This window comes from Callithrix jacchus, chromosome 19 (genome assembly GCF_049354715.1).
Source record: "Callithrix jacchus isolate 240 chromosome 19, calJac240_pri, whole genome shotgun sequence".
In the NCBI taxonomy this organism is placed as follows: domain Eukaryota; kingdom Metazoa; phylum Chordata; class Mammalia; order Primates; family Cebidae; genus Callithrix; species Callithrix jacchus.
In genome coordinates this window covers 36,677,869-36,691,785 of record NC_133520.1, presented here as the reverse complement: position 1 = coordinate 36,691,785, position 13,917 = coordinate 36,677,869, and the positions used below count along the sequence as shown (strand labels likewise).

At 42.3% G+C, this 13,917-nt stretch overlaps 1 long non-coding RNA gene across 1 annotated transcript in view; it reads left to right on the top strand.

The window, feature by feature from the left end:
• The first annotated feature begins 267 nt into the window (after positions 1–267).
• The window catches only part of LOC144580335 (uncharacterized), a 77,063-nt gene continuing 63,413 nt past the window's right edge, over positions 268–13,917 (top strand). Inside the window, exon 1 of the long non-coding RNA XR_013529639.1 lies at positions 268–4,893. This is a non-coding gene — a long non-coding RNA (uncharacterized LOC144580335). The remainder of the gene's footprint in view (positions 4,894–13,917) is intronic.

The window sequence follows — 13,917 nt, the reverse complement described above, 5'->3', positions numbered from 1 at the left end:
AAGCTGACCAAGGTCCTTTCAGAATGCTATCAGCCACTGCTTTTTATTTTTTATAGCTCTCCTTTCTTATAAAACATGGTGATATTCTCCAAAGGACATTTACAAGTATTTTTCTAATTTTGCAGAAGCTGGCAAATGGAGACATTCCCCCTTGTCAGGCATCATCAAAGTGACAGTTGGAAAGTGTACAAAATAATGAATACCTGCTGGAAAATGTATGGGTGGGGGGGTGGGCAGGTTCATTAGCTGAGAGATTACAGTGCATCAGATGGAATGAATGGAAGCATGTTAACAGAGGAAACAGTGGTAGAAGCAGTCCAGGCTGGAGCATTTCCTGGGTGAGGCTGCAGTGCAGGTAGGATGCGCATGCTGATTAAAACCTGGACACACTTGCAGCTTGGTGTTGGTAAGGAGGGCAGAAGGGGAAAGAGTAATTGCAAAAAGGTGGGTTAATCTATGATTCATCTGTGGAAGCTTTGCTGATTGCATCCATCCTCCACCCTCTGCTATCCTGTCCTATTCACAGAATGACAGGCAAACTTCCTAGGAAAACATCTAGATGTTTTCCAGAGATGAATTCCCCAGAGCAACCAAGGCTTCTTGATTGGGAGTGGTGGCCCAGAGTAGTCTTTCTTTTCCTGGCACCTGTGGAGCTTGCAGTCTGTGGCTGCTGACTCTCCCATTCTGACTCCTCATAACCTCGTGTGAAACTGCTAGTGGATACACCCACCCTTATACAAAGACATCAGCTCTCCCACCAAGAAAGAGGTCTGCTGGGAGTATTAGGCCTACAAACCCACAGTAGATGAACTCCATCCATCTACTCAGAAAATCAACCTACATCTCAATTCTTTAATATACATAAACAAGGATCTCCAGAACACAAAGGAAACAATAGCATGAATGAGAGTGGCCAAGACCACTGGGAACAAGTATTCAAAATAATACTGACTTCAAAACCACAAAATAAAAATAATTTAAAAAAAAAGAATGGCCAAGATAACAAAGATTAACTGACCTTAGAAGTGGCACTCCTGTAATCCCAGCACTTTGGGAGGCTGAGGTGGACAGACTGCTTAAGGTCAGGACTTTGAAATCTGCATGGGAAACATGACAAAACCCTTTCTCTAACAAAAATACAAAAATTAGCCAGGCATGGTGGTATGTGGTCCCAGCTACTTGGGAGGCTGAGACAGAAGAATCACTTGAACCATGGAAGCAGAGGTTGCAGTGAGCTGAGATGAGTGAGCTGAGATGATGCCACTGCACTCTTGCACTCTAGCCTGGGTGATAGAGAGAGACTTTGCCTCCGAAAAAGAAAAAAAGAAAGAAAGAAAAAGATACAATCATTTACGAACAAAAGACATAAGTATACTGTGGGCAAGGAACAATCGGAGAACATGACTGAACTCACAAACATAAAAAAAATATATAGGCTGGGCCCAATGGCTCATGCCTATAATCCCAGCACTTTGGGGGGCTCAGGCAGGCAGATCACCTGAGGTTGGGAGTTTGAGACCAGCCTGACCAACATGGAGAAACCCCGTCTCTCCTAAAAATACAAAATTAACCTGGCATGGTGGCACATGCCTGTAGTCCCAGCTAGTCAGGAGGCTGAGGCAGGAAAATCGCTTGAACCCAGGAGATGGAGGTTGTGGTAAGCCGAGATCGTGCCATTGCACTGCAGCCTGGGCAACAAGAATGAAACTCCATCCCCAAAAAACAAAACAGCAACAACAACAAAATATATTTATATATAATTGCTGTAGCGACTGCTAATGATCATCAATTGAATACAAAATTTGTGTTCCTCCTTCCCAAGTATATAGTTATTATAGGAAGCAGCAGTTAACCAGGAAGTACATTTTACAGTGCCCCCTACTACTCCCCATTGCATCTAGTGGGGTGAAATGACTATTTTCATCAATGGAATGTGAGCAGAAGAGACATGTGACATTTGCACATCAAGGCTGTTGAGAAGATTTTCGTCATCTTCTCTGCTCTTCTGGCTGAATGCAAGGGGATGCAAGGCCTTGGAGGATGGCATCCAAATCCCCTGATTCTTCTTAAGTCGGGGAGCTGCCTGCTGAACAGGGGAACCTGTGTTCAAACAGTTATGCTAGCATGAAGTTAGTGATTATTATGACAAGCCACTGAAATTTGGGGGGGTTATTTATTATAGCAGCAGATAGTGTTGCCCTAACTAATGCAACTGTTAATATTTAATTGTTTAAAAAAATTAGTAGAATGATAGGAAGATGAGTTGAAGAAATTTTCTAGAATCTAGAGCAATTAGAGAGATAAATAGAAAACTAGAGAATGTATAGATGACATAAGGAATTTATCTAGAATCTCTAAATGCTAAAAAAAAGATTTGAGAAAGAGACAATATAGAAAATTTGCAGATTGAGCCGGGCGCGGTGGCTCAAGCCTGTAATCCCAGCACTTTGGGAGGCCGAGGCGGGCGGATCACGAGGTCAAGAGATCGAGACCATCCTGGCCAACATGGTGAAACCCCGTCTCTACTAAAAATAGAAAAAATTAGCTGGGCGTGGTGGCGCGTGCCTGTAATCCCAGCTACTCGGGAGGCTGAGGCAGGAGAATTGCCTGAACGCAGGAGGCAGAGGTTGCGGTGAGCCGAGATCGCGTCATTGCACTCCAGCCTGGGTAACCAGAGCGAAACTCCGTCTCAAAAAAAAAAAAAAAGAAAAGAAAATTTGCAGATTGAAAGGGATCAGCGAGGTCTGAATAGGGTAAAACAATCATAAACCCCAATCTAGACATTCAATATTGCAGAACATTAAGGTTAAAAGAGGATCCCAGAAGTCAGTGCAAGAAAAAAATGTTACACGTAAGCAAAAAGAATTAAGCTGGCATTGAATTTCTCAGCAGTATCACTGGATGCCAACAGGCAATGGAGAAATGACGTCAATGTTTCCAGGAAGAACATCTGTAACCCAGATTTTCAATCTAGACCTAGCCAACTGTTAATCAACTGTGACAGGAAAACAGGAATATTTGTAGACATTCGGGATCTTAGAAAATTTGCTCGATGTATCTTTCCTAAGTTATCTACTTCAGCAAAATGAAAGAACAAACTCAAGGAAAGGGCTGATGTGGGATCCAAGAAGCAATGTGAGGTGTGAACCAAGAAAATCACAGAGATTCTAAAGATTGGAACCCTTGACTTCTTATTAGATGAGTGTATCAATGTCCCTAGTGTTGAAATCCATTCAGTCAGGATTTTCTGTCTCACATTTCTCAACATATTCAATTCTATACAGAGAATTTCTCTAGAAATTATAAATTATTGTACTAGGTTAGTTCTGAGCCACTTGCTGCCTCCTTCACTCCTGCCTCCTGCACTCTTTCCTACCTCAGGGTGGCTGATTTCCAGCCCTTTTTGGGATTGGGGGCCAGATTTTTGTTGTTGTTGTTATTTTGTCTTATTTGTAAGCCTTAATTTGGTGGCCCTGTTTCCTGGGCTCAAATATCAGCCCCAAAGTCCTTAACATTTCTCCCATGAAGCTTAGGAATCTTCATGCAAAAAGTCCCAGTGGTCTAAGCCACTTTCCAAGCTTCCTGATGTAGGTACACAGGTTAGACTCCTAAAATGACCCCTGCTTTATGTTTTCCAGAACTTGCAAAACACTGGTACCTCAGTGCTCCAGCACAGAAATGGTTCTATAGATAATGCTTCCCTCCATTCTCTTCACTTAAAGAGTCATATAATATATTAGTATATTAAGAGCTCTGAGGACCTTGGCAGAAATAAACAAATGTGATTAACATTGTTTAACACAGCATCTCCTAAACATACTTGACCAGAGAACCTCCTCTTCCCCTTTTTGTTTTTCTATTGTAGGGGAGAAGTAATATATTTACCTTACCCATTTAGATTCATGGCTGAGACCCCTATAATAAAAGACAGATTAGCAAGAGAAAAGCATACAAATATATTTAACTTTTACCTAACATGAGAGCCTTCAGAAATGAAGGCCCAAAGAAACAGAAATGATTATATTTTTATGCACAGTGGTGCAGAAGTTATGATAGGAGGACAGGTAATAAATTGGGGGAAACCTATTAGCCAGGCCTGTTTGTTCAGATTCTTTTTGTTAATAAAAATCCAAATTAGACAGGGTATTGCTTTGTCACTCAGGCTTGTGTGCAGTGGCTCAAACGTGGCTCAGTGCAGTCTTGACCTCCTGCGATCAAGAGACCCTTCTGTCACTGCCTCCCAAATAGCTGTAATCACAGGCATGTACCACCAGGCCCAGTTAGCTTTTTAAGTTTTTTGTAAAGATAGAGTGTTGCCACATTGCCTAAGCCGATCTTAAACTCCTGAGCTTATGTCATTTTACAACCTTGGCTTCCCAAAGTACTGAGATTACGGGTGTGAGCCGCTGCACCTGGCCTTGTTTATGTTTTCTCTGTGTCCCTGTGTCTTCATTACTTTTCTCTGGGTACGGGGAGGACTCCTTTGGAATGAGGGTCTTACATCCTACTTTAGAGAAAAGTCAGAGAATTATTTTATGGCCCATTTCAGGGGAGAATGGCAAAGGTCATAGAGACCTTCCTGCTTCTGTTCTTTTCTTAAATGCCAAGGTGCCATGTTTTGGAGTAACATGTTCTGAGCTGTGTCACTATAACATCCTTTAACATTCCAAGAAATTAGGTTTCCTTAGAACACATTTTGATGAAGGCTATTCTAGCAACAAAGCCCATCTACTGAGTGGCGTGTGTACCCATTGCATGTTTTATCTCTGGCATCATTTTAGATTGCAAGCCCCCACCTATGTTGGTTAATTCTGCTCCACATGGAAGAGACAGCCATTGGGCCAGCCCTGAACCAAGAGCCACTGCTCCTACTACGGTCAAGCAAGGAGAAGGGTAAGAATCTACTCTGTGAACTCAGAGAGTTCAAGGTGTTTTGAGCACTGTGTCTGAAGAGGTATAAAGATGATATAAAATTATGTCAAACAACTGGAAACAAATAGAGTGAAATTACATAATGTGCCAAGGGAGTAAGAACAAATGGGGTGACCAGAACCATATGTATGCAGCAGCTTAATAAATATTTTTGATGGTGACATGATGATGATTAAACATAGAGAAGCTCAGATGCATAGGATCCCAAGAGACTAGAGTGGGACTCTGACACTGAGATCACCGACTGTGAGCTTGCTCTTGCTGTGGAATGAGCTCTTGCTCCCTGCCTTTTGGCAGCTCTTGCAGCAGCTGTGCTTCCTTTCCCTGTGGTCACAGAAGAAGCAGGAGGGCAATGTGTAGAACATCTGCTTAATGGAAGAAAGGGGACACTATGATTTTGCCCATTACTTTGAAGATGAATTTTTAAAAGGGAAGTTAAATTAATTAAATGCCATCAGACTTTGCTGCTTTCCTTACAGATCAAGTATTTACTTTTGTAAGTCACTGGGCCCTGAATAGTTACAGCCTGCGTTTTCTATTCATGTATACATGAAAGGCAGTGTGCATGGTGGTTTGAAGTGATTGTGGAGTCAGAGAGACTTGTGTTTGAATTCAGCTCTGCCAATTACTTGCTGTAATTGACCTAGTAATTGACTAGCCAAGTTCCTTTTTTAAGCCTCAGTGTGCTTGGTTATAAAATGGAGCTAACATCTTCTTCATAGTACTAATATGAGGATTACAGTACTACTGCATATAAAGTACTTAGTATACTTCCAGGCACATAGTGAGTACTCAATACATAGTAGCTTTCATTAATAGTTCATATTCTATCTCCCTACTAAACGGTCGCTTGAGGGCGTAGGCTGTATATACTTAACCCTTGTATCCTAAGGCATGGATCCTTGAACACAGTATACAGCAATTAATCATTAGTTGGTGACCTATGATTATGCTGCCATGGTGTAAGGGAAAATATGGGCAATTATCCATTTAACCTGGAAAATTTGGTCTCTCAAATGAAATTTTCTTATGGTTTAATTTGGTTATTCCTTAATTAACATCTAAATAATGGCCACATCTATTATTCCTGAAGAGTGGTATTGGCATGTTTGCTCCCTACTCCATACAAACAGATCCATTTTTTTGCTTTGGTAATCTAGAATCTGTTTTCCCATCCTTTGTCTACATGTCTTGTTGGAGGGGCGGGTGCAGATGAGAATCACGTCTCCCTCAAGTGGGCAGAGTGCTTCAGATTAGCCGTCATATTTACTGAACTGCTGGACCACTTGCTCCTCACCTCTCTGTCAATACTGTGCTGGCAGGAATCTAGCAATGACAAGCTCAAAAGTCAGTTCATCACCCAGACAGTCACACGCATTCACAAAACAGACAACACATAGGAAAACACACCTGGATGACAGACTGCGTTTCTCACTGCCCAGCTGGACTTTTGCATGTCACATAAGGAGGGGCCTTGGGGACTTGCAAAACAACAATCTATGCTGTTGCTGATATGCCCAGCCCACAGGGGAGTGGCAGGGGAGGCAAGTGGCAGGAAGTGAGCCTTCTTGGGAGTGCCATGTGTTCTTCTGCCTGCCAATCACAGTGGCGATGTGGCAGGAGCCACCTCAACCCAGCAAGGCTTAATGGCCATATGCTGACTTAAAAACATAGTCCCAGGGAAGGCATTAACATTCTGAGCTGAGCTGTGTCATCTCGGTTGCCATAGCAATGCTTGGAAATATATTTCGTGTCCAATGGTTATTTCTCCACACTAATGAAATGGACATTTTTCTTCAGTGAATTGAATCAAAACTAATTGAGTAGTAATCAGCACAGACCCTGAAGTTCAGGGGAATGTAGTCTGACTAGCGCTTTGTGGAAATGCAGTAACCATTAACTATCTTCAAATGAGATTTTTTTTTTTAATTAGTGGAATCTTAGCAACCTATTACAGGCCGGTGTGCGTTATCACACAAACATTCCTCATTTCGTAGTACTGGGAGGGGAAATTTATTTTCAATTAATTCAAGTGCTGATAGCATTCTATGGCTTGTTGTGTTCTTTTCCAATAAATGTCCCAAACTGATACGTGCTCCTAGATGGACTTTTGGAGATATATATATGTATAAAATGTGTGTGTGTGTGTGTGTGTATATATATATATTTCATAATTTAGATTCTCAGATGCTTTCATAAAAGAGTGCTTTTTGCTGAGACCAACTGTTCCTGAAGCTCACTGAGCAATGGAGATGAAAAAGTGATTTTTAAAAATTATATCGTATTGCTTAATCTGTTCAATGTCATATATCACTGTGATGGAAGAAACTACACAGAGATGGCTGGAAGCCATATAGAGTCATCATTTTTTCCTCAGATATATCTACAAATTCTTCCTTGATTAATCTTACAGTTCTCTTTGCTTTCAATTGGATCATGAGTATAAACAAAAATACAAGCACAAGCTAGTTCCCTAAGTATTAACGCTCCCCTTCCAAGAACATAATATTGTGTACTGTTATAAGTAGATCTTCATCTCCTTTGAATATGAGCCTAATTCACAGCAAAGAGACATTTGGTTACATGCAAATATGAGCGAGTTCCTTCACTTCACAGTGATAGACTAGAAAGTTTCCCCTGAATCTTTAAGACAGCTGGCTTGTCAGGTGTGGTTCAGTAGTGGGTTGGGGGTGACCAAATGAGTTCCTAATTTCAGATGTCCTGCTTCTTTTATTTGTGGAGTCCGCTGGGATTCGTCTGAGCTCTCTTTGACCTCTGACGCTGTTGTGTCACCAGGCCTTGGGAAAATAAGAGTGTCTGTTTTTCTTCCCCTTTGCTCTCCAGCACGGGGCTGGATCTACATGGGCAGATTCCTGAGCTTGGCATAAGCAGCCTCAGTAAGGCTGTGTGTGATCTTAGGGGCAAGAGCAGAACCAGGTTAAGGCAGGTGGAGTTTGAGAAAACCACACCCCAATATTTGGCAAATGAATAAACCGATGAATCATTTTCCTGGGACTCAGAGTCTAAAGCTTCCAACCAGCACTAAATTTACATTAAAAATTGATTGTGCCATAATTTTTAAGAACACCCAGACCTGATGGTGCATGTTAGCATTTCCTTGAGGTGAGATAAAGCTGTGCGGAATCAGTCTCTCAGCTGATTGGCAGAACAAGGTGGGAGGAGGAGGCCAACAGGGAGAGGGAGCAGGCAGTCCTCTTCTCCAGACACCTTCCTCTTTTATAGCCTTTGGGTCTCAATGTGGGAGAAGACACAGTCTTCTGTCACCATGGCAACGTAAGTGCATCACAGTGGGCTTAGGGGGTTGTAAGGCAAGAAACACCAAGCTTGGAGGAGTTGGGGCAATCGAGAGAGGATGGACTTTTGCTAGAAATAAACACAATAAGGTGGCAGGGCAATAGAAGAGAGTGGATTTATGGTTTATGACATTCCTAAAATATCTTTATTTAATAATGAAAACTTCATTATCCGGGCCCGGGTTGAAGTGTTGCTGTGGGCCCTCTGAGGATCCCAGCAAAGATCTTTCATCTTGACAGAAGTTCTAAATTACAACATTAGTGTTCTAACCGAGAGGCTGTTATTGCCTATTTGGTCTGTCCAGGGAAATGAGACACACATTGCTAGAGAGTGGGTTATTGAAATCTAGTAGCTTGGAATATTAAAAATGGGGACTGGGTTGGGGGGAGGTCTCTTTCCCCCTGAGCTAGGGATAAATTAAGTGATAAACCTGGGATGTTTACTAAAGTTTCATTATTTTTCAGGGAAAAAAACCCCCTAATTCATCTTTATTATGGCCAAAGCCATTATTGTGTTTCACACCATTAAGAAACAAACGTAAGGAGATCCCTAAAGCTAATTTTCAGACCAACTATATGAACCTATTATGCCTTTATTTTCATCCCAGGTACCTCTGCCCCCTTCTCAGTTATGCAGCCTGACCTCCAGAAAAAGTGTTTGGGCTTCAGATGTTTCAAAGACAATTAGGTCTAACTGGCTCCCAGTGTTTGACTAATGATTAGAACAGATAGCTCTCCAGATCACAGTTCAATTTCTACTCCTTCTGGCAGGGCAAGAAAATGGCCTACCTGGGCTGGTGGAATCAGAAGAGGGCCACGTGAGCGGAGGGCTTTGTAGTCTTTTCTTTCCTTTGCTCTCCCAATTCTTTCTCCTTATCTTCCCACCTCCCACCAATGCAAGCACATTCACTTTCATTTTCTGTTGGCTGTCTCTAAGGCCAGTCTCACAAAAGGGAAGGCAGTTGCCTATGTGGTTTAATAACAACAATTTAAAAGTAGATTTAATTTGTGCTAGACACTTCGTTAAATGCTTTCATTGAATTATCTCATTTAAACTTTACACCCCTTTTACGAGGTCAGTACTACTATTAACCTCACTTTCAGCTGAGGAAACGGGAGTTAGATTAAGCAACTGGGACAAGATGACACAGTTAATACATTGCAGTAGTGGGCATTGAACTCAAGACTTTTCATTCAAAAGCCCAGACATACTACTCTTGATCCCTCTACTATATTGTCTTGCATATATTGCAGTGTTAAAAGTTTCCTCCTGCCCAATTACCCTGGATCCCCACCCTAATCCCTTCAAGGCTTGCTTTGAGAGGAACTCGATACCAACTATTCCTCTGCTTTAAAAAGGAGGTTGGTGACCCCTGGTAAAATGGAAATGTAATTCCCTGGGGAGAGTAGCAAGTTTGCTGCCTGACCTTGGTCAATGATGACACATCACATCACCTGTTGAGTGTAGCTAGTATCGCACAACAGTTTAGTTCTGCTAGAAACATTAAATGAATGCAGTGTTTAAAATGCCATTTTAAGTTATGGTACCACATATCCTTACATGTGAGTTATTATGATTATCTGGAATGATTTTTACCATTCAACATGTGACTATAGATAGCTTTATTGACTAGCAAGCAGAAAGCAAGGTCCTGAGTGATTATAAAATGGGTCAGGTTAGTGTTCTTGCAGAGAGGGATCATGAAAGGCCCTCAGTCTGGGGCACATCCTGAAAAAGTAGGCCAGAGAGAAGAACTTTGGAAGACATCTTGGCAAGCAGAGAAATGGACACTAGAAGTGTGTATGTGTGTGTGTGTGCACGTGCGCGCGCACTACTGCACAGGGTAGGCATGGATTGTGGACGGGAACGGGATAGAGGATAAGAAGAAAGGTGGTGGCCTATGACAGCAGAAAAAGGCAACACTGAAAATCAAACTTTCCTTCTTTATTTAGGGCAGGCCCTAAATCTGACAGGCCATGTGCTACTCAAGACCCACTTAGTAGATCAAGGTTAGGCCATAAACTTACTACTCTCTCCCCAGGGACTGCATTTCCATTTTACAAGGGATCTCCAGTGCATGGGTAGAACCCAGGCATTCACACTTTTAAAACAGCTTCCTGAGTGACATCTACTGAGTGTGCAGCCCTTGGGCCCATGTAGACTCTTTGACCACACCACTCTTCTATTCCATATACCTCGCCCTCCTTCTTCCCTATCAAACTGCACCTGCTTAACTCCTGCACATCCCACAGCTCTCAGGGCAAACATCGCCTTCCAGAGATGCCTTTCGTAACCTTGTCTAGGTCAAGCTCCTTCGCTATGCGCTCTAGAGAGACAAGTTCTTTTCCTCTGAGCACTTATCTCAATTTATAATTATACAGAGGATGAAACTCTATGAATATGAAACAAGCATAATGTTTGTTTCATGAAACTCCAATCTCTTCCCACCACCTAGAAAAAGTTAGAATATGGTTGTTGATTAACAGCGTACATAATTTTATCCTTTGTCTTAACCTGGGTTCCCTAGACATTAGGGTTTCACCATGCACCACGCCAGTTCTTTGCTCTCTTTTCAAACTGTATTAAGTTAAAGTCTATCTGTCAGCCCAAACTCCCCATCATCAGACCCACATTCCCTATTCAACTTGATTTCCAAGAATTTCCTCTTTAATTAGCTGGCTTCTTTGTTGTCCCATGGAGTAAGCTTTTGCTTACTTCAAACTCCACATCCTTTTTAAATTTATTTTTTGAGAATTCTTGCTCTGTTGCCTAGGCTGCAGGAGTGGTGTGATCTCAGTTCACTGCAACCTCTGCCTCCCAGGTTCAAGCGACTCTCCTGCCTCAGCCTTCTAAGTAGCTGGGATCACAGGTGCCTGCCACCATACCCAGATAATTTTTGTATTTTTAGTAGAGATGGGGTTTTGCCATGTTGGCCAGGCTGGTCTCAAATTCTTGACCTCAAATGATCTTCCTGCATCAGCCTCCCAGAGTGCTGGGATTCCAGATGTGAGCCACCCTGCCCGGTCTCCGTGTCCTTTCTGTGTGCCGTTTTCCCTCCTTAGAATGCAACAGACCTTTTCCTCACCACCTATAGAAATCCTTTACATTCTTCAAGATCCAGCTCGAGTTTCACAGGCATCATAAAGCTTTCTGTTTTGGGTTGAATTGTGTTCCCCAAAGAGATGTTGAAGTCCTGACCCCCAGTACCTATGAACGTGACTATATTTGGAAATAGGCTCTTTGTAAATGATCAAGTTAAGACAAGATCCTTAGGGCAGATGAGCTGAGCTGGCTCAATATTCCTGGTTCCAGACTAGTGCCATTTGTAACAGGCGTGCTGGGTTCTAGTCAACCAAGCAGTACCTGAATTTCAACCCTCAAATTGTCTTGGTTCTAATTCCTGAAAAATTCTTAAGGAAGATTAATAAGCTCCTGGCAGGCTTTCTAAGATCTGACTTCTTAGTGCTAGAGGCCTCATAGGTGTACCAAAAGCTTTTGCATCAGGAGACCCAGCCAAGGAGTATGTGTCTATATCTTGGGATTGTCTCTTTTCTTAATGGCCGTATCAGTAGAGTCAATCAAGAGAGAAAGCGAAGCAAAGAAAAACCAATAATATATCTATCTATTTTTACATTTTGAAATTATTATTTTAATTAATTAATTTTGAGTAAAGTCTCTCTCTGTCACTCAGGCTATAGTGCAGTGGCACAATTATAGCTCACTGCAGCCTCAATTCCTGGGCTCAAGAGATTTTCCTGCCTTAGCATCCTGAGTAGCTGGGGCTACAGGCAGGCACCACCATGCTAGGCTAATTAAAAAAAATTTAGGGATGAGGTCTTGCTATGTTGCCAAGTCTGGTCTTGAATTTCTGGGCTCAAGTGATCCTCCCATGTCAGCCTCCCGAAAAGGTGTGAGCCACTTCACAGGTCTTCTATAATGTATTTTAAGACTGCATTCTGAAAGTAGCCTTAACTATTCATGTACCAGGCATTAGGCTTGTCGTGAGAATATACAGGTGATTAGTCAGGGCCTTGCAGTTACTGTGATTTTGCTAACATCTTCCCAGGCTGGCTCATACAACTGCCTTCTTCTAGTGACTGACCTAGTAGCAGACCTAAAGAACCAGACCAACTAGACCCCTGTTGCTGTTTGAAAAGGCCTGAGTGAAACATATGTTGATGACACTCCTAGAACAGCAGTCTCTGCAGAGTGGGAGCTGCCTTGGCTCCTTTCACTTCAGCTCAGGCCCTCCTGTGCACCTCCTGTGTGTTCTCCAACATTCCCTGAGGACCATGTAATGTGAGTTACAAGCTGTCTGTAGAGGTGAGTGTTCAACCCTGGACAGCTCAAGACATTCAGCAAGGTGTGATTGTCCAGTCTTGAGGCTGCTTGCTGGGAGAAGCACTAACTGGGCTATTGCCAGTACCAAGGAGGACAGTCCTAACAAGACTGACAGCCCTGCCCAAATTACTTGGCATTGAAAATAACCCTGACTGAGTGAAGCTGACACTGAGGTAGGCATTGAGCTTCTTCAGAGAGAAGGGAGGGACCAGCCACATAGGAGGCATGATCCAAACTGTTGGGGTCCTCAGGAATGTATGAGTGACTCCTTCTTGCCCCAAATCTCAAAACCATTTTGATAAAATAAAATATGCCAGATTTCCGTGAAATTTAACCAATTTTTTTTCTGAAGAATCAAAAAAAAAAAAAAAAGAGTACAAGTGACAGGAAGGAGTTTCAGGGTTTGGAGAATGGCTTACACTTGAGTTAACGATTTTCCACCTACTTGTTCATATCCTGCCTTTGCCAGGAGTCTTTACCCAGGAAGAGATGTAAATAGAGAGGTGGGGGGGCGGGGGGAACAAGGCTATGAGACCTGAGAGGAGGTGTTCCTTGAAGCCAAAATTTTAGGAGGATAGTCTTGAGTTACCCCTACCCTCTAGGAGTCTTAGGTTTCCCATTGGTCATTCATTTGCCTGGGTGGGTGCCTTAATTTCTTTCTAGATTAGGAAGTAGAAGGTTGATTGAGGACTGGAATCTCTACCCTCTCCTGAGCACAGGGACTCTCAATCACTAAGGGTTGGGTTTCCTGAGCATTTCTAATGCTGTGTAATGTTGTACCAAGCCCCATGATACCCTGGGCTATATTCCTATTGTTCTTTTTTTGAGAATGAGGGAATCATGTGTTATAAAGTGGAGAAATTCGGATGAGTCACTTTGAGTGATGGGAATAGTAGAGAGACATCTGTTGTTTACACGGATCCTGGCATAAATGATATTATAAAGCTAAGCATCATCTCCTAAATTCTTTCCAAGTTAAATACGGGATAAAATAAGGGTATATTGAAAAGATGAATTTCTAAGAACAAGTCTGATAGCATAGGTTGGCTTTGGAGTTGAATTCTTAGCTGTTTTCAAATGAGATACAAATGTGTCAAGCTGTCAATATAGATTGCTGGGATCTGAATGCATAGCATGTGTCTCCCCAAAATTTATACATTGAAACCTAACCCCCAAAGTGTTGGTATTAAGAGGTGGGGTCTTTAGGAAGTTTTCGAGCAGTATCGTGAGGATGGACTCTTCACGAATGGAATTAGTGACCTTATAAGAGAGGCCTAAGGAAGTTTGTTCAGCCCTTCTGACAGGCAAGGACACAGCTAGAAAGTGCAT